The following is a 20,191-nucleotide window of genomic DNA, read 5'->3' as shown; positions in this document are numbered from 1 at the left end:
TCCTTGCTAAATTAACTTAGTTCTAGGACTTCTTATGCAGAAATTCCCATTTCTAAAGAGACAATCAGGTCTATGTATCGGGACAGTTTTATTTACTGTTCTTCAGTCTGTGCCATTTCTTTCTTATTCTTGCCTTATTGTACTAGCCAAGATTTAAGGTGCAATGTTGACTGGAAGCTGTGAGCATGTACATCCTTTCCTCATTCCTGACTTTAGTAGGAAAATACAGGAAGTCATCAGTAAGCATGATGTCAGCTGTGGATTTTTGGTAAATACTCATTAGCAGGCTGAAGAAATTCCCTTCTATTCCTGGTTTCTTGAGTCTTTTTTTTTTTTTTAATAATGAATGGATGTTGAATTTTCTCAAATGTTTTTTCCACGACAATTCATATATTCATAAGACTTTACTTCCTTGGCTACTAGTATGGTAAATAATATTGATTGATTTTCAAATATTGAACCACTCCTGCATTCCTGTGATGAACCCCAGTTAGTTGTGAGGTACAGTTTTTAAAAATATGACTACATTAACTTTGCTAAAATTTTGTTAATAATTTCTAAATCTTTGTCCATGAAGGATATTGGTTTGTAGATTTTTTTGTAATTCCTGTGCCTGATTTGTTAACAGGGTAATGCTGTCATCATGAAATGAATTATTGAATATTTCTTCCTCTTCTATTTTCTTGAAAATAGTGCAGAATTGCTTTACTTATTTGTTAAATATTTATTAAATATTGTTAAGTAAGAATTAATCAGCAACATTATTTAGAAGTTCCTTTTTTGGAAGTTTTAAAAATTGTTAATTAAATTTCTTTAAAAGTTGTAAAACTATCCAGTTTATCTCTTTAAACTTAGGTGAGTTTTTGGAAGTTGATGATTTTCAAGGTATTGGTCTGTTTCACCCAAATTTGTGATTTTCTGTAACTAGATTTGTGTATGGTATTCTTATTTTTTTAATGGTTGCAGAGTATAGTAGTATTTTTCTTTTATTTCTGATATTTGTAATTTCTGTCTTCTCTGTTTTATTCTTTATTGGTATTGCTAGGATTTATGGATTTTGTTGATCTTTTAAAAGAAACAACTTTTATTTTCATGAATTTTCATCATTAGTTTTGTGTTTCCATTTCATTATTTTCTGTCTTAATCCGTATTCCTTCCTCCCTCTGACTTGCTTTGGATTTATTTGCTACTATTTTTCTACATTCATAAGGTGAAGGATTTAGATTATTTATTTGACTTATTTTTTCTTTTCTAACACAAGCATTTAATGTTATGACTTTCCTCTAAGTACTGCTTTGGCCCTATCACATAAATTTTGACATGTTTTATTTTCATTTTCTTTCAATTCAAAACATCTTCTAGTTTCCTCTAAGCCTATCCCCTATGATTATTTACAAGAGTATTTTTAATTGCAAATGTTTAGAGACTTTCCTGTTATCTTCCTGTTATTGATTCTACTTTACTTTTAGTATGGTTATATAATCTACTTTTCTTATTTAATTTAGTTATTTCACATGTGTTTAAAATGTCATCCCAACTTCCACCCCTACATCCTTCAGGATAAGATCTGTCTTGGTGAATATTCCAAAAAAAAAGTACATTCTGCTGCTATTGGGGCGGAATATCTTTTTTTTTTTTTTTTTTTTTTTTTTGACGGAGTCTCGCTCTATCACCAGGCTGAAGTGCAGGCACCATCTCAGCTCACTGCAACCTCCACCTCCCAGGTTCAAGTGATTCTCCTGCCACAGCCTCCCAAGTAGCTGGGACTACAGGTGTGCAGCCACCACACCCAGCTAATTTTTGTATTTTTAGTAGAGACGGAGTTTCACCATGTTGGCCAGGATGGTCTTGATCTCCTAACCTCGTGATCTGCCCGCCTCAGCCTCCCAAAGTGCTGTGATTACAGGCATGAGCCACCGCGCCTGGCCGGAATATTCTATAAAGGTGGATTAGATTCCATTGGTAAATGGTGATGTTCACTTATTCCATATGCTTGCTGATTTTCTGTCTCCTGCTCCTACAGATTACTGTAAGAGTGGTGCTGAAGTCCCTAACCACAACTGTAGATTTGTCCATTTCTCTTAATTTTGTCAGTTTTTGTTTCATGTGACTTGTCATCTGTTTTTAGGTATGGACACATGGAGGAATGTTATATCATCCTGGCAAATGGATACTTTTATCATTATGTAACATCTTTCTCTGTCTCTAGTGTTTTTCTTTGCTCTGAAGCCTACTTTGTCTGATATTAATGTAACCACTCACATTTTCTTTTGATTAGAGTTTGTATGGTATATCTCTTTCTGTCCTTTTACTTTTTCTTGCCCATATCCTTAAGTTTCCAATGAGTTTATCGTAGGCAACATGTAGCTGGGTCATTGATTTTTATCCATTCTGAGAATCTGTAGTTTAAATAGCATTTTTAGACTATTCACACTTAATGTAAATGCTTACACTTAATTATATATTATTAATATAATTATACAATATTATATAATTATATAATTTAATTATTATATTAATTATATTATTTATTTGATGTTTGTTCTTTTGTTTATCCCCCTCCCCTTTTCTGTCTTCTTTATTTTCAGCAGTTTTTAGTATATCATCTTAATTTATCTATTGCAGTTATTACCATATCATTTTGTCTAGATGTTTTAGTCGTTGTTCTCAGGTTTACAATATATATACTTAAATTTCCACTTAGAATCAATATTTTTCTGGCTTTGCTGGAGTATTCTGACTCAAGATATTTCGTGAGGCTGCAGTCATCCCACGACTTGGCTGTGGTCAAAAGACCTGCTTCCAAATTATTTCATGTGGTTGTTGGCAGGCCTCAGTTCATTACAGGCTATTAGAGGGCCTCAGTTTCTTATAATGTAGGACTATCAATAAGGCTGTCTCAATATATTAGCTTGCTTTCCACAGTGGTGAATGTGTGTGTGTGTGTGTGTGTATGTGTGTGTGTGTGTGTGTGAGAGAGAGAGAGAGAGAGAGAGAGAGAAAGACATACCCAGGTAGAAGTTGCAGCTTTTGCAGTCTTTTTATAATCTATTCTCAGAAGTGTTACACCATTACTTCAGCCAGACATTTGTCACACAGATCAATTCTGGTAAGGTTTGAGGAGGTCTACAGGAATCATTTGCTGCCTTGGGGGCTACCACATCACTATCATTGCTAGGTCCATAACTCAATGTTCTCTAGACTGATATGAACATTCCCATTCCAGTTTAAGTCAGTTTAGTTATCACCAGATTATTACCTGTGGCTGTAATCCTCATGATGCTAGGGGAGAGCATGTAGCGTAATTTTAAAACTTAGCATTTATCTAAGACCTCTCAATAGTTGGGAGAAATCCAACATATATCTTTGAAGCTTGTAGAATAGTGAAAAGTAAAAAAGAGCTAAGAAAGTTACAAAAATTGTGGTATATTTTAACTGTCTATAGTTAATGTTTTAACAAAGATACACAAATATGCTGACTACATTGATGGCCTCCTTCAAAGATACCGACAATTCTAAATATAAAGATTTTCATGAATGTAAAACCCTAAAAAAGCACAGCCATATGAATTTTCCCTCCTAATAACCTATGACCAGTTATTGGGAGGCCACTTTATTTTTTCAAAATCTACCAGTAAGGCTCACAAATTCACAAAGTTGCCAATATTTCCCGCTTTGGTGTTCTGATAATGTCTGAGATTTAAGAGCTAGCTGCTTAGCAACACCACTTTTCTAGTAAGCACAAAAACCAAGTGTGCTTGTCTGACCCCTTGATCCCTAATTATATTTGCCTTGGAGCTCAGTGTAGAATTTTGATTTTTGGCAAATGACCAGTCACTTGGTGGCATTTATTGAGTTCAGTCCATTCTACTGAAACTGAAGATAAAGAGGAAGAGAAGAGGCCATTGTGAAGTCTTAGGGTCACAGTTGGTGCCACTCCTGATGCTGTAGCCATAAGTTTTGTTCCCTGCTCCCCTTTAATTTATGCTTGGTATATTAGTTGCTTTAGAATGATGTTTATGAGTGACATTTCTCAGGCCGCAGTTCCTAAATAATTGAACATTTTCTGGAAAATGGTTATTTATACAATGTACTCTATGAGTCAAGTATTTGATCCTATTTTCCCCTTAGCTTTGGAAACACAGAAGCTCAGAACCCAATTGCAGCCTCCCTGTAGAGAGTGCACAAGACCTGCATCCTGCCTTCTTCTTAGCCACATGATTCCTCTTATTGTCCTTCCTCCTGTTTTCTTCTGTTCCTTATTTAGTCACCTATTTTCCAGTAGTTATTTTTTAAACCCCTTAAAATTATATATAGTTAAAAAAATGTTAGACTAGAAGACAGGGAGGAAGAAAGGGAAGCCTTATAAGAAAGTCTTTTAATAGCAAGCGTGTATTTTGAATAATTAGAGTTATCTAAACTGCAAAGCACTTCACTGTGAGGTAGCGGGGCAACGCTTACTGCAGTAGAGGCCATGTGGTCAATTTTCAGATGAGTTTTAAATGAGGTTCATACTTTGAGTAGAGAATATGTGTCCATACGTCCATCAATTAAGGCTGAGATTCATTTTTAAGGGGCTTAAAAAGATATTAAATTAATTCCACTTCTTTTTCTAATGATTTCCTGTGGTGAGAAATACTATCCATAAGTGATATTTAATTTTCTGTAATTAAGTTTATCTGATCCTAGTGCTGGGTACTTTCTTATACCTCTGTGTATGATAATGATGTCTATAAAAAGCACTAAAAGAGCCTAATATAACTTTGGAATTGCAAGTCCATCCCCCCAAAAAAACCCTAAAAATAAAACATCTAGTGTAGTTTTGAGTACCTTTTAATAGTTTATTTAATTAAAAATTGGTGATATGGTAAGTTGCTATTAACCTGAATGTCCCTCCTCCATTACTATATTAAGTAATATAGAGTTTATAGAATTATATGTCATGGCTAAGACCTCTTCATGGTTGTTAATGCCATTTGGTTTTGTGTATAAAGAGCAGTTGTCTTTTCTAAATACCAATCTGCTTATCAGAGTGGTCCTTGTATCGGTCTTCTCTTTCCTCTCTTGGGATCAATAATGAACAGCTTTGCAGGAATGTCTTTGAAATGAAATATTGGGCTCCTGAAGCCAGTGCATAACTGTTGTGTGAAACAGACATTTAGAGACCGCTCATGGAGTCTGGTGTTCCTATTCAGTGACACACGTGCTGAGGTTTCTCCTTCCTAGGTTTCTGAAAAGAAGGCAAGCCTATGGTAGTCAGAAATTGTAGTGTCTTTTTTAAAAAAATGCCAACTACAGCTTCTGTTTCCATTTGATAGACTTCCATTATAAACGGGTAGTTTATAATGGAATATAAAGGGCTCTCATCACTGAAGACTTCTCACTTATGTCTGCTATTTGACATGTCACCAGCAATTAAGGACAGATCCAAGACATCACGGAGTAAACATACCTCAAAATTCACAGAGGGAAGGAAATACAAATTGACGTCAGGACAGAAACAGATCCAGGAGGAATAGCACCACGATGCAGCAGATCTTTGATTTGAACATCTACTTAACAATAATATAGATACCATGTGAGACATGTTTTCAAAACTGGATACAGGTTGTGAACTGTTTTGATGCCAGAGATTATTTTTGTTGTTGTTAAATAGTGCATGTATTCATAGTGGAAGTCAATAACTCACAAATATTTGTAGTAGATTTTAATAGATCCCAAAATGAAGGTAAGATTTTCTCATAGAGATTCTTTCTTCTCTAGCAAATCACTTCTAGACTCTAATGGAACAAAAGAGAAGTTCTATGTCCAGTTTTTCTTTCTTTTTTTTTTGAAACACAGTTTCACTTTTGTTGCCCAGGCATTGTTGTACAATGGCATGATCTCGGCTCATTGCAACCTCCGCCTCCTGGGTTCAAGGAATTCTCCTGCCTCAGCCTCCCAAGTAGCTGGGATTACAGGCGTGCATCACCACGGCCAGCTAACTTTGTATTATTTTAGTATAGGGTTTCACCATGTTAGTCAGGCTGGTCTTGAACACCTCACCTCAAGTGATCCACCTGCCTCAGCCTCCCAACATGCTGGGAGGGATTACAGACATGAGCCACTGTGCCAGGCCCTATTACCATTTTCACTACATAAGAAAGTACAAAGAACACTTGAAATTATTTAGTATATATGCTCAGAATTTCTGGCAGATTCACTGAAGGTCACAAAAACCAACTGAATAGACACTTCTTTTCTTTTGACAGAGTCTCACTCTGTTGCCCAGGTTGAAGGGCAGTGGAGCAATCTCAATTCACTGCAACCTCTGCCTCCTGGGTTCAAACGATCCTCACGCCTCACCCTTCCAAGTAGCTGGGACTACAGTCGCATGCCACCATGCTCAGCTAATTTTTGGCAGAGACAGGGTTTCACTGTGTTGGCCAGGCTGGTCTCAGACTCCTGGCCTCAAGGGATCCACCCACTTTGACCCCCTAAAGTGCTGGGATTACAGGCTTGAGCCACAACACCCGGCCTCGGTGATCACTCCTGATCTATATACTCCTGGTACCCTTGACAGAAGTGTGTTGAAGGTACAGATAATAACTGAAGAATTCAATAGGTATGAAATTAGAAGACGTGTTCATAAACATTTTGGTCAGACTTGCATGGTTAGGTTCTTCGCATCCCCCTATGAATGTGTCATGAAGGAGCTCAGCTGCTACAACAGAGGACTTCCAGCTTCTGAGTTCAGTTTTGTCTGAAATCTTCTGGCAAAGGGATGTCACTACTGATAAAAATGCACAACTGCATAATTATACTCATGAGCTTCTTCTGCAGGAAGCAGCGTTTGACAGCAAACGTGATTTGACCATGTGACTAAAGCTACACTACTATTTAGGTTAGGATTAAAAAATATAAGAAGACATACAGGGACAACTCTGTATATAAATACCAGGAGTGGAAAGAGAAAATTGCACGCTGTGTTATAATGTCATGGACTTTTTGCTTTTCTTATTTCCACAGATTTGATGATTAATAATAAATTACACATCTAAAGGAATTTATAGCTCCCCATACAGTACTTAATTTGATATTCATAATTCTGTAAAAGTAGGTATTATTATTGCAATTTTACAGATGACGTGAAACAGAGTAATTTAAGAGACTTACAATGATAAAATTGTAGAACTGGAAAGGAACTTAAGCTCATTGTCTGGTTTGCAAAAATTTTTTCCTTTCTGTTTCTTTCTCTCTCTTTTGTTTTGGTCAAGAAACATTTTTTTTCCAACCAGAATGTTCATGTAGAAACTCATCTTATAAAACAGGTTAAAATGTTATATTATTTACTTTTAAGTTCAAATGTATAACATTTTTTACTTATAAAATCAATGTGAGAACAATGAAACTGCTTGGACAAATCCAACATTTAAACTTGGTTATCAATGTTAGTAGGCATAATACATTTTCCATAAAATCCTTTTTTACTTCCTTTATTTATAAGTAAATTGCTTTTACTTTTTATTTCCTGTTTATTTCTATAGGTTTTGGTTGTGTGATATTAAAGGTACTTGCAATTGGCATCAATTAGAACTTGTAGCTGGCAACTGATTTTTTTTTATTGTAAATAGATTGTGATTTCAGATTATTCTTAAATTAAAATTATCCCCAAATGCAAAATATAAGTAATTGAAAAATTTACAGTCTCTAATTACTTTAGTCTTATTATAAATATAATAATCAGATGGAAAATATCTCAGACTTATAATACAATTTATCGCCTTGCATAATTTGGTATTGTCCCAACACAGTAAGTTATCTATTGCTACCTATAACACAAGTAACTATAATGTTGTGATAAAGACATGAAATAAATAGATGCTACTCCAGCCTCTCTTGGCAATTCAATATATGTGCTGAGACAACCAGTAAAAAACAATGAGTTGAGTGCATATCTTTATATATACTTGCCTCTGGAATTCCACTAAAATAATAAGTAGAGAATTTTTTTTTTAAAGAATATACCCTCAAAGACAAAGAGAATGGTTGAAGAGACAGGAGCTGGCCGGGCACGGTGGCTCACACCTGTAATCCCAGCACTGTGGGAGGCCGAGGCGGGCAGATCACAAGGTCAGGAGATCGAGATCGAGACCATCCTGGCTAACACAGTGAAACCCCGTGTCTACTAAAAAATACAAAAAATTAGCCAGGCGTGGTGGCGGGCGCCTGTAGTCCCAGCTACTCGGGAGACGGAGGCGGAAGAATTGCTTGAAGCTGGGAGGCAGAGCTTGCAATGAGCTGAGATCGAGCCACTGCACTCCAGCCTGGGTGACAGAGTGAGACTCCATCTCAAAAAAAAAAAAAAAAAAAAAAAAAGAAAGAAAGAAAGAAACAGGAGCCACTAGATATTACCAAATTTTGAGAAGACAGAAAGCTGACTGAGGATAGGTAATTGACATAGCAGAACAAGAAACATGAACTTTAGATTTCTGCAGGGAAAATTTGCAAGGCTGTTCACCCCACAAAGAGAGACTCAAGTGTGGGGTGAACCAGGTGAACTGGAAAGTGGTGAGAGTTCCAAGGCTGAATACAGAGGCATTGACCGGATGTCTGTGTAAGGAAGGATTAGATAACCAGATACCCTCCCATCCTCCACACAGCCAGTGACAAACATGCCCTGTGTGGGTTGGGATTTTCATGCTGATAGCAAGGGTCCCTTTTCGGAGAAACTGAATTGTCCCAAGAGTAGACTCCACAGAAATGGACATTTACATGCCTACATGAAAATGCCAATTTATTATTTTTCACTAGATCTAGAGTGCAGCTCTCTCATATGACAAGCTCTTTCCGTGCAAATAGGCTCTTCCAGTCATTTTCTTAGTGACTTATTTTTCAATCTGAATGGCAGCCAAGATCACCATAGATTATAGGAAAGGTTCCAACATGAAAGACAGAGTCAAAATAAATAAACACTGTAATGTACTCAAGAAAAAGGGACAACACAGGGAGCAGAAGAAAACTTCAACTTATGCTCACTAATATTGTATTAGAAAAAAAGAGACTATTAGTCCATTTCATGAGAAATAAGACTGTTAAAAGGAATATTCAGAAAAATGTTCATAGTGATTTGACAAATATATAAAATGTTCTAGTAGATATATAGAAATCTAAGCATATAAAAACCAAAGCAATTGTTACTCCAGAGTAAGAAGTAGTCAGAGGAAGCAGAAAATGAAGGTTAAGAAAAAAAGAGTATGAACAAAGAAATGAGGTTAAAAGGACCAGGGGAAAGAGAACAAGTAGTAATACTTATACAAGAATGAAAAGTAGTACACTGCGTGGCTCAATAGCAAGCAGTGTTTTGAGGTCAAAAGAAATCAAATCTTTAACAATATTGCTTTCTTTTCTCTTTTTTTTTTTTTTTTTTTGAGACAGAGTCTCACTCTGTCACCCAGGCTGAAGTGCAGTGGCACGATCTCGGCTCACTGCAAGCTCTGCCTCCCAGGTTCACGCCATTCTCCTGCCTCAGCCTCCCGAGTGTCTGGGACTACAGGCGCCCACCACCACGCCTGCCTAATTTTTTGTATTTTTAATAGAGACAGGGTTTCACCATGTTAGCCAGGATGGTCTCTATCTCCTGACCTTGTGATCTGCCCGCCTCGGCCTCCCAAAGTGCTGGGATTACAGGTGTGAGCCACCACGCCCAGCATCTTTAACAATATTTCAACGAAATATGATGATGTAACTTTTTAGAGGAAAGAGATAGGTAACTGGAGAGAGGATATTTCCCCTCTTCTCTTAAAATAAGTAGTCAGTAAGCAACATCTAAAGTAAATAGATTATGAAATAACAAATGATATTAGAAACATGCTTCCAGGAAATGAGATTGAGAAAGAGTGAAGCAGGGAATAGTTTACATTTCTTATAAGATTTGAATACAATTTGTTTTCTTTCTTTCTTTTTAAACTATAGGCATGTATTGCTTTGATACACACATAAACAAGTAAATAAACTTCCAGATGTAAGGGCCAGACTGGAACTGTTAAAAGGATGCTAAAAATATTCAATTTTCTGTGACACTTACGTGACTTGTAAATATTATAAAACAAAATATTTAAAAAGAAAATGTTTGCAAAGTATAGAAGACAGAGTTATTGAAACCCATGAACTAAGTCTTATACAACTTGAATCTTTGTGTTTAGTCTAATACATCCTTTCTTTATCTACTTCCCAGTCCTGTGGTCCTTTAGCTGCTTACATGGTGGGATGGAGGATTCCAAAATGTGTCATGGCTCACTGCCATCGTGCTTACAGACTTAAGCATACCATGGAGACTCTTCATTAAAGCCACTTCTTAAAGCAAATGCCATGTCCTAGAGTGTCATCTGCAGGGAAGCAGTTTGCACTTGACAGAAATCAAGGTCTTCTAAGTAAGTATCGGCTCTGTGGACCCAAACCGAAAATGTGACAGGTAGCCTCTAGTTCAAGTGCAACTAGAGTGTGAAAGAGTCAGTCAGTTAGTAGATGTTATGCTATTATCACTGTTGAATTCATCCAGTCAGCAAGTAGAAAATCAAAACTCTGAGAGAACAAGGCGAATAATTTCTGAGCATTGATATGAGGGAAGGTCTTGTCCAGTATAGTAGTAAACTGGATAAATCACAGGAAGAATGAATGAACTGGGTATTTGATAGGAATAGGGTTACTAAAAAGCAAAGAAAAAAGGAGGAAGGGAACTCAAACATTAGGTAGAAGTAGTTAGAACCCAAGATAATCCTCAACTAGTTTGTAAGTTTTACTAAGACTTTTTCTCAAGATCTGTTTTAAAACCAACTTTTTGTATAAATCCAGATTTTAACATTAGACAAGCAAGTTAAGTGTAGTATTTCAAGGCCAAAAACATGCCCAGGCCAGCCTGTGTGTCAAATGTCAGATACACACTCCCCAAGGGGCAAACTGCTGCTCTAGGGCTGTCCTCTGAAGCATTATCCATCATTATGGGTTTTCTGAACTTGCAGTAAATTGTGTCATTTCTAATAGCAAATTGAATATTTTGCTGGAGAGGAGGAGATGTTAACATTGATAATGAGTTATAATGTTCTAAGAGAATGCACTAAACATTTTGTTGAGAGGACAATTTGTTAGTAGATAATATAAAATAATAGAAGGGATTAAAGTGAGGCCAAAAGTTATAAATTACTAAAATCTATTCTTGATCATACAAGAAGTAGCACAAAGAGAACAAACGCACAAGTTGTCAGATATTCCACATTTTTCGCATGTGAACTGAACAGATAGGCATTTTCAGATCCCAAATGGATACCATCATCAAAAGTACTGGACCTGGAATCAGGCGTCCTTCCTTTCATGCACCTTGACACGATCTTAGGCCTGCTGTTTACTTTAGACATGTGTATTCTTATCTGTAAATGTGCTTGTCCTTGGGAGCAGAGAAAGGAAAACTAAACTAGATAATGGAAGATAATCTGTAGTCAGTAGTTAGCGAAGAAGACTCAACAAATATGATTTTATACTATATCTTGACCTTCAAAAGTTTTTAAATCAAAAATTAGTATTTTATTAAAGTTAGTGCAGCTTGTAAGTTTGACCTCTTGGAACCTCCCAATTTGACAACCATCTCCTACTGGTCCTCATTCCGGAGGCAAAGTCATATGATATAAGCTTCAATGCTTGCACCAGAAGTGGAAGTTTCAGCTCTGAGAGAAAGTCATTACAAAGGCTTTGATTTATTAAATGTCCTCATTCTATAGGCCAGATGACTAAACTTTGATTTATTACTTCTTTTTTTTTTTTTTTTTTTTTTTGAGGCAGAGTCTCACTCTGTCCTGCAGGCAGCAGCGAGATCTTGGCTCACTGCAACCTCCGCCTCCCGGGTCAAGTGATTCTCCAGCCTCAGCCTCCTGAGGAACTGGGATTACAGGTGCCTGCCACCATGCCCCACTAATTGTGTGTTTTTAGTAGAGATGGGGTTTCACCATATTGGCAGGCTGGCCTCAAGCTCCTGACCTCAAGTGATTCACCCTTCTTGGCCTCCCAAAGTGCTGGGATTGCAGGTGTGGGCCACCACGCCAATTGTCCCTTTGTAAATGCTGTATAATTTTGAATACGTAAGAGTAAGTCTTGTGTCCCTATCTTATTTAGCCCTGGAAGAACAAATATAGCAGAGGATATTACAGCTTCCAAGGACCCAAACATCTGTTCATCAATAAACTAAACCAAACGTTCAGTGGTAAAATTCAAAAGCCAGATCCTCTATGTGAATCAGATTTAGTATCACTGGATAATATTGAGACTCTCAGATTTAAAAAGGAAACAAATTGTTCAACAGCACTGACTGGGTGCTTCCTCAAGTGGTTATCCTCACCACCCAGTGGAGTGGCTACACTGGTCCTGTTTCCTACCACGGTTTCTCATTTCATTGCATTCCAAGGTTGTTTAGGGCCAGGGAGTTCTGTCAGCTAACAAAGCCCAAGAAAGTTAATGCCAAGTGCAACATGTGGACACAGCTTTTGATGGTGTAAATTTTACCTTTAATGCTAACGGACTTATCCATGCTTTTAACAAGCAAGAGAGACGATACGGAAGAACTCATGTACATCTGTCATTACTACCACATTTAATCAAATCTAAGAAATCACCGTATATCAGAGATGTTAAGATGTGAAAAAAAGTCCTTGAAAATTGCTGAAATACGGCATTTGAAAACAACTAAGAAAACACACTGTATTCGCCATGACTCACCTGTGGCCTTTTTCCAAAATAAAAATAAACACTAATATGTGGCCGTTGGGTTGCAAGATCCTTGAGATTCAGGATTCCTATGAATGACTTTAGTGATGGCTCAAGCAGATATCATTTTAAGATATCATTTTAAGATTTCTCTGCCGTGACAAATCTCATTTCAGTTTTAAAATGCCTTGTGATTACACAGTACTATTTGCATGGTGCCCCTTTTAGCTTTTAGGTCACTTACATTTTGTCAATCAGTCTTACAGTGTTATTTATTTATCTATCACTTAATAACCATGCAACAGAGAATAATTTCTCTGGCCTAGCATGGTAATTTGTACTAGAATTTCACCCCCGCTGCTGTAAACTTAAATTCAGACACAGCTATGATTGCTAAAAGTAAGATTTCTAGGTCACTTTTCAGCCTCTGTGGTTCCTGTCTTTCATCATTTCATCCCACTCCATCTTCTTCAGTCAAAGTACGGTTCGTCAAACACATGAGCAAAGAAATACGCCAGTTGCTTCTTTCAAATGTGGTACATACTTAATAGAGCAGGTAACATTCAAGTACTTATGTGAACTGGGGTTTTTGTTTTGTTTTGTTTTGTTTTGGCTATCCTGTATATCCTGAAGTTAAATTCAGAGAAATGTGAAAGGGGATATTTTTAAAATCACAGTCAGATTACTTCCTAGACACTTCTGCATTAGGAAAAATCAAATGGATAAAGAGAAAGAATCAATACTACTAACTGGGAAAACTAAGTGCATCCCAGAAACAAGTAGACATTGTCTGTGGCAGGATTTCTCCAACATGACATATTTTAGTGGTACAGTCTTGTGAACAAGGACATTTTTTTTTTCCTTTCGTTTTCTATTTTTACACAGGAAATAGTCTTTGAATTGTGCCAAATTAAGCAGAGTATGAATAGTGTTTGGGTAAGTGGTTAGAATCTTCTCGAAGCTCGTTGTGGTTCACATTTGAGAGTATGAGCAGAATTCCTCAGCAAGATGCGAGAGGTGATTTCTGAAACATCAAAGCCTTGTCCTTTATTTTTCTAGACTCATGAGTTTCCAGTTGTTATTTAAAAGGGAACTCTGAATTCCATTTCTCTCAATATTTTAAGTAAGAGTCTCTGTCATCTCTTTCTCCTTATTGTGGGTTTTTCTCTTCTAGGCCAAGTCGCTGTTTCTATAAATGTGGACTTTTAAACAGGTTGAAACAGATTTACTGTTAGTCACTGTTATTACCCAAAGAGGCAGAAATCTCATTTGCAAAATAATTGAAAACAAAGGACATTTTCTTCTTAAAAATCACAAAGACAGTATTTATTTATTTATTTATTTATTTATTTATTTATTTTGAGATAGAATCTCCCTCTGTCACCCGGGCTGAAGTCAGGTGACATCATCTCAGCTCACTGAAACCTCTGCCTCCCCAAGTTCAAACCATTCTCCTGCCTCAGCCACTCCCGCGAGTAGCTGGAATTACAGGTGCCTGCCACCATGCCCATATATATATATATATATATATTTGTATTTTTAGTAGACATGGGTTTTCACCATGCTGGCCAGGCTGGTCTCGAACTCCTGGCCTCAAGTGATCTGCCTGCCTCAGCCTCACGAAGTGCTGGGATTACAGGTGTGAGCCACCGTGCCCAGCCCACAATGGCAATTACTATGAACACCTTTACTGTGGGCACACATGAAATGGAGTGAATCAAGTTTATTGAATACTTTTGACGCCAAACGCAGAAACAACAAAACCCTGCAGTGCTGCCGGTTTGTAAGTTGCAGATATTAGGTATCTTGATAGCTACCTCCTGGCTTAGCCACGGCCCACACCAGAAAAGCCTCTCCAGCAGATTCAGAAGTTCTGAATTTGAAACTCAACTTCAACAACTTGCTGGTTGTGACTTTGAACAGTCCACTTACATTTTGTACCATCTCTGCTTTGTCATCCGGAACATGGCAGAAATAATACCCGTCTCTTGAATATATCATGAGTAAATTTTTTAATGCGTAAAACCTCCATGCTTCTGCATGTAGTCAGCATACAGTAAATAAAGTTTCCTTCTCCCTAGGTAAGAAGCACTGCTTCATAAATTATAAAGCTTTATGTGAATGTGAGAGATTGTTATTAATATTGTGTTGCTTCCAGATTCCAACTTTTACAAAAGAGTTTTCGAAAGAGAAAAGAAATTTAGTCATTGTCTCACAATACCTGGCATAAATAAGTACATAATAAAAGTCATCCTTCTCATCACTTTCCAAACTTTTCATCATTTATTAGCACAGATATGGCATGTCAAACAAAGAATTTTTCTACCTCAAAGCAATTTTTTTCTCTTTGTTTTGTCTTTCTTATCTAACATCAAAAGTATCCTTTTGAAAATTCATAAACATGGTAGAAAAGAAATACCAAATCCAAAGCTCCTCTCTCTTTTTCTTGGACAAAAATGAAGACTGTATGCATTTGGAAAACAAAGGAAAGGCTTGGAAATGTGTTCTGATTCACCCAGTGCAGTCTTTAGCCCTGTGTGTGCATGTCCCAAAGTGTTCATACATCTCTATTTTTGCAGATACTGGCCACGTTTTCATTTTCCATACTTATAGGAATTAGACAGGACAAGGTACACAGTGATTATTACCCTGTGCAAGTTAGTGTAGGGTATCTGTTCCTTCTAAACAACATTCTTGGCTCTATCATCACTATTCACATCACAAATCCAGGATTTACAATCCATTTTAATCCTCCACTGAATCATTTTAAATTAATTATTTGCACATTCAGTTACAGAAACCAGGAAGTTACCTGGGTAGAGTTCCAGTTTACATCTCTTTTTATTTTATGTATTGTTGAAGCTCATTGTTATAAATACATACTTCAAAACAGATAGTTTAATATATTTTATTGGCTTGCTCAATGGCTTTTTATTAGTAGTGATAGTATTTTGGAAGAGAACACATGTTTTTCTTTACATCATATCTATCCTTTCCGTGTAATTCCCTTATGACATTGACCACCTGTTTTTGATACTGAATTGGGTCTCATTTTCATCATATATAGAGAATTTCAGATTTTAAAATTGACTTAAACTTAGAAAGTTAGACCAGTCTTTTTGTTAAATATGACTCAATAATTCATAAATGTGGTAAAAGAATAGATTTTGTTGGTCTATGTAAAGTATATAAATACTTATTCTAAGACCATATGCTTTCAAGTAGAAATAAAGAGGAAATTCAGTGCCAAGGTGCACTTTTCACGTGCAAATTATTTTGTGCTACATGATTTTAATAATACAGTGTGTAATGTCACAATCTTTACCACAGTGAAATTTCCACAAATCCCAAGCATGACAAAGGTTGTAATAGTTTAGGATCATATGGGACTAAGCATTATAAGAAATCAAAATGCGTTATCACATATTTGAACATATCACATATTAGAACATCAACGGGGCATGCCAGCTATATGTCAGCTATGGAACTAAGGAGTCTAATTTATCACATTGAAATTCTATCCTATTTGAAGATACCTAGTGAAACTGTAGAAATGTTTAAAGTGGATTTTCTCTATGAAAGAGTCTTCATAAATCTCACAGATTTTGCAATATTTAAAACATGAACTAGAAAACCCATGAAAATATATAAAGCCTTTAGGTATAATAATCATATCCCTTGACTGATGTATTTTAGTACACGGTATCACAAACTTTCCAGAAAGTAAAACATGAGATGTAATAAATGTTTTTATTGTATCTGAGATGTGTCCTTTTTTTTCATTTTTCATTAATAAATATATGAGCCATGAAGCATGATATTAAAACAAAAACCCGTGAACCTACCACCTAACATAGAAATATAATAGAACCAATGCCAGTATATTGTTCAACTTGTTTCTGAATTTAATAAAAAAAAATACATTTATTCTCAACATCTTCTTCCACTCAACATTATGCTTCTAAAATGTATTGAGGTCAATTAATACATCTGTAGATCACTAATATTTACACATGTACAGTATTTTATTAAATGACTACATCACAATTTATCCATTTTTTCATGAATGGGCATTTAATTGTTTCTAGATATTTTTTCTTATCACATGCTGCTATTAACAGTGTCATAATTTCTTCTGGGGGTAGGCGAGCAAGAATTGCTCTAGGGTATTTATCCAGGAGGGGATCTGCTAGAACGCAGAGTATTTTAGCTTGGATTCCACAAAATCTAGGTCCTGAGACAAATAATTATGTGCACGGGAGGGTTTTTTTGGAAGGTTATTGCAGGAAGCAAAGTGAGGGAGTGGGGAAACACAGCAAGGAAGGAAGAAATGCCAATAAATGGTACATTCACGTGTGATTACTGCTGTGGGCAGCTGGAACCAATTCCACTGGAAACATTCAAGAGACTGTTAAACCTATCTCAGAATTGTCCCTCTCAGGAGAAAGAAATCTGGGCTGTTTATCCATCACTTCTTACCATTCAGTATGTAGGGTGGCTCTGGGGGTATTTCATGCTCTGGCACTGTCAGGCCAAGCAAATCCTGGCAGATGCTTAAGAAGCTATCAGCGCATATGGAGCCTGTTCATCTCACCTGCAGTCAGCAACAGGGTTGGCCAAGAGGATGGGGTAGGGCCCTGACGTCTCTACTACCTGAAGCTGATACCTGTTTAAAGTTGCAAGACAATGATAAATTGTCTTCTTAAGTGGTTGGCTTTGTTTAAATTTTCATCAATAGAGGATACAAGGTCCTTTGCCCAGTATCGTCATCATATTGTGAAAGTTTTAAACTTTTGCCAATCTATTACATGGTGTTTTAAAATATTTATTGTATTTCTCCGATTGCTAATGAGACAGAAAGCATATTTATATAAACTTGTTAAGCATTTGCATTTTCCCTCCTCCTTAGGTCCATCTATTTTAAACAATTTTTTCAATTTTTATAACTTATATATTTTGGACACTAAATTTGACAGATATTTGTGTGTCAAAAAGTTCTTAATTTTAACAAAGTTGAATTTATCAATTTTTTATGGATACTGCCTTTCAAATTAAGAAATCTCTACCATGGGGATATAAAGATACGTTTCTATACTATACTTAAAACTTTGAATATTTTGCTCTTCACATATAGATATATAATTTTTCTGGAATTTAGCTTCATTCATGTTGCGAAGAAGGATCCAATTTTGTTTGTTTACTTAGGAATAAGCACCATTTATGAGATGATCCATCTTTAGCCACTTAGCTCCAATGCCACTTCTGTATTATGTTATCACCTCATACCCATGTATGTGACTCTGTTTTTCCTACATAAATATCTCATTGTTTTCATCATCACTGCCTTGTATATAGTTTTGATATCTGCTAAGCCAAATTCCCTTATCTTTTTCTTTCCAAGAGTAGTTTTTACTATTATTGGTCCTTTTGCCCTTCCCCATGTATGTTAGAATCTGCTTTTGAAGCATGAAAACCTTTGTTGGGGTTTTCACTGCAATTACATTGAATCTAGATATCAATTGAGGGCAACGGACACATTAACAAAACCGAGTCCCGCTGTGTGAACAAAGATGATCTCTCTCTTTTTATTGACTGTCTTTAAATAAAGTTTTATATATGCTACACTTTATTTTTCTTCTAGGTAACCTATATCAGCTTCAGATTCCTTTCTATCCTACTTTGATAGATGTCTTTTGTCATGAATGGAAGTTAAATTGTACCTAATGTTCTTTACGCAGCTAAAGCAGTAATCATATGGTTTTTCTCTTTTATTCATTAATGTGGTGAATTACATTAATACATTTTCCAATGTGAAACAACTATTAAGCTCTTGCGATGACTTGTTCATGATATTCTGCTTTTCTTGGCAATAAGTTTATACAGTGAATTAAACAGTCAGTGTCTGTACTCATAAACTTACATTCCAGTGTGGGGTAGGGAGAGAAAATTATAAACAGATAAATAGCTAGATGTATTATGTAATATCAGGCACTGATATTCAGGGAAAGACATATGTATTAACCATTCCCCTTGCCACAGAACCAAAAAGATATCTGCTAATCAACTGAAATTGTAAAAACATATCCTCCACATGTATCTGAACACGACATTGTGCAAGAAATCATTGCATATGACATGCTGATCCCAGGGACCAACACGAATATGGATAGGCCTAAAAACTGAGAAACAACACTGCAGAAGTACATCAGTTAAAGAAATAAGAGTAGAAAGGGTTGCACATGTATGTCCCATAAAATGGTAGCCAAACTGAATTAGAATTCCTTAAGTTGCTTTTTGGCTTCATGCTTCTTAAAGGTGTTCTTTGGATATTTTTCTTTATAGTGTGCAGTATGGGTATAATCATTATTAAAGGGAATTTGTTGCATTAATTTCCTTATATTACTATAAAATAAAAAAATCTAGAGGGTGGCGATGCAGTCTTTTTTAGAGTGCCCAATAACAGGACATTAGTATCCATCCATATTTATAAACAACTTTATCCTCCTAACATTAGCTATGAAATAAGTGCGCCCCAGGCTCCTCTGGCTGTGGTAGATACCTTTCTGTGCTGTGACCTGGGATTCTGGGACTGCATACAGAGTGAAAGAAAGAGCGGAAGTCCACAGTAGAATACAGCCAAGCAGTCCCACTGAAGATCACATAACACTTGCATAGCAGAATGGAGAATTTCCAGCCAGCAGTTGTAAAAGTGGGAGGAAATGAGGGACAACTACAGTGTATCTAGCTGATAAATGAATACAAGAATTATGGGGACCAAAAATTAATTCCATTCACACCAAAGGAAGTGAATTGCAGAGTAACTCAAAGGAGGGGCTCCTGACTCAGAAAGCATTAAGATGACTCCAAAGACCTACACAGAGGCTCTGTGAAAGGTGTTGCCGAAGGCTGGTTTGGAGGTATGTTGAAACTTCTAACACAGAGAGGTTGCTCTGGGAGAAGGCACAAAGGTGCAGCATTGAGTGCCCTATTGTGTTAGTCAGGGTTCTCTGGTGAAACAGAGCCAAGGTATAGATAGATAGAAAGAGATGATAGATAGATGATAGATAGATAGATAGATAATAAATGATAGATTAGATAGATAGATGATAGATAGGATAAATGATACATAGGTAGATAGAAATGCAGATAGACGAGATAGATAGATTAGATAGATAGATAGATAGATACATACATACATATATACATACATATGATAGGTGATAGGTAGTTAGAAGAAAGATAAGTGATAAAGAGAGAGATAGGAGATAGATAGATAGATAGATAGATAGATAGATAGATAGATAGATAGATAGATAGATAGATAGAAATGATAGAAATCATAGATAAGTTTATTATGGGCATTTACTCATGCAATGATGGAGGCCGAGAAGTCATCATATGACTGCCTTCGAGACAGAGAACCAGGAAAGCTGACGGTGTAATTCAGCCTGAGAACCAG

At 36.3% G+C, this 20,191-nt stretch overlaps 1 long non-coding RNA gene across 1 annotated transcript in view; it reads left to right on the top strand.

The window, feature by feature from the left end:
* Positions 1-20,191, top strand: part of LOC105478724 (uncharacterized) — a 41,479-nt gene that overhangs the window by 7,306 nt on the left and 13,982 nt on the right. The window contains exon 2 of the long non-coding RNA XR_985410.3: positions 10,217-10,412. This is a non-coding gene — a long non-coding RNA (uncharacterized lncRNA). The remainder of the gene's footprint in view (positions 1-10,216; positions 10,413-20,191) is intronic.

The sequence above is a fragment of the Macaca nemestrina genome, chromosome 5 (genome assembly GCF_043159975.1).
Source record: "Macaca nemestrina isolate mMacNem1 chromosome 5, mMacNem.hap1, whole genome shotgun sequence".
Taxonomy (NCBI): Eukaryota; Metazoa; Chordata; class Mammalia; order Primates; family Cercopithecidae; genus Macaca; species Macaca nemestrina.
The sequence above is the reverse complement of the archived record's forward strand: the minus strand, read 5'-3'. Positions and strand labels throughout refer to the sequence as shown.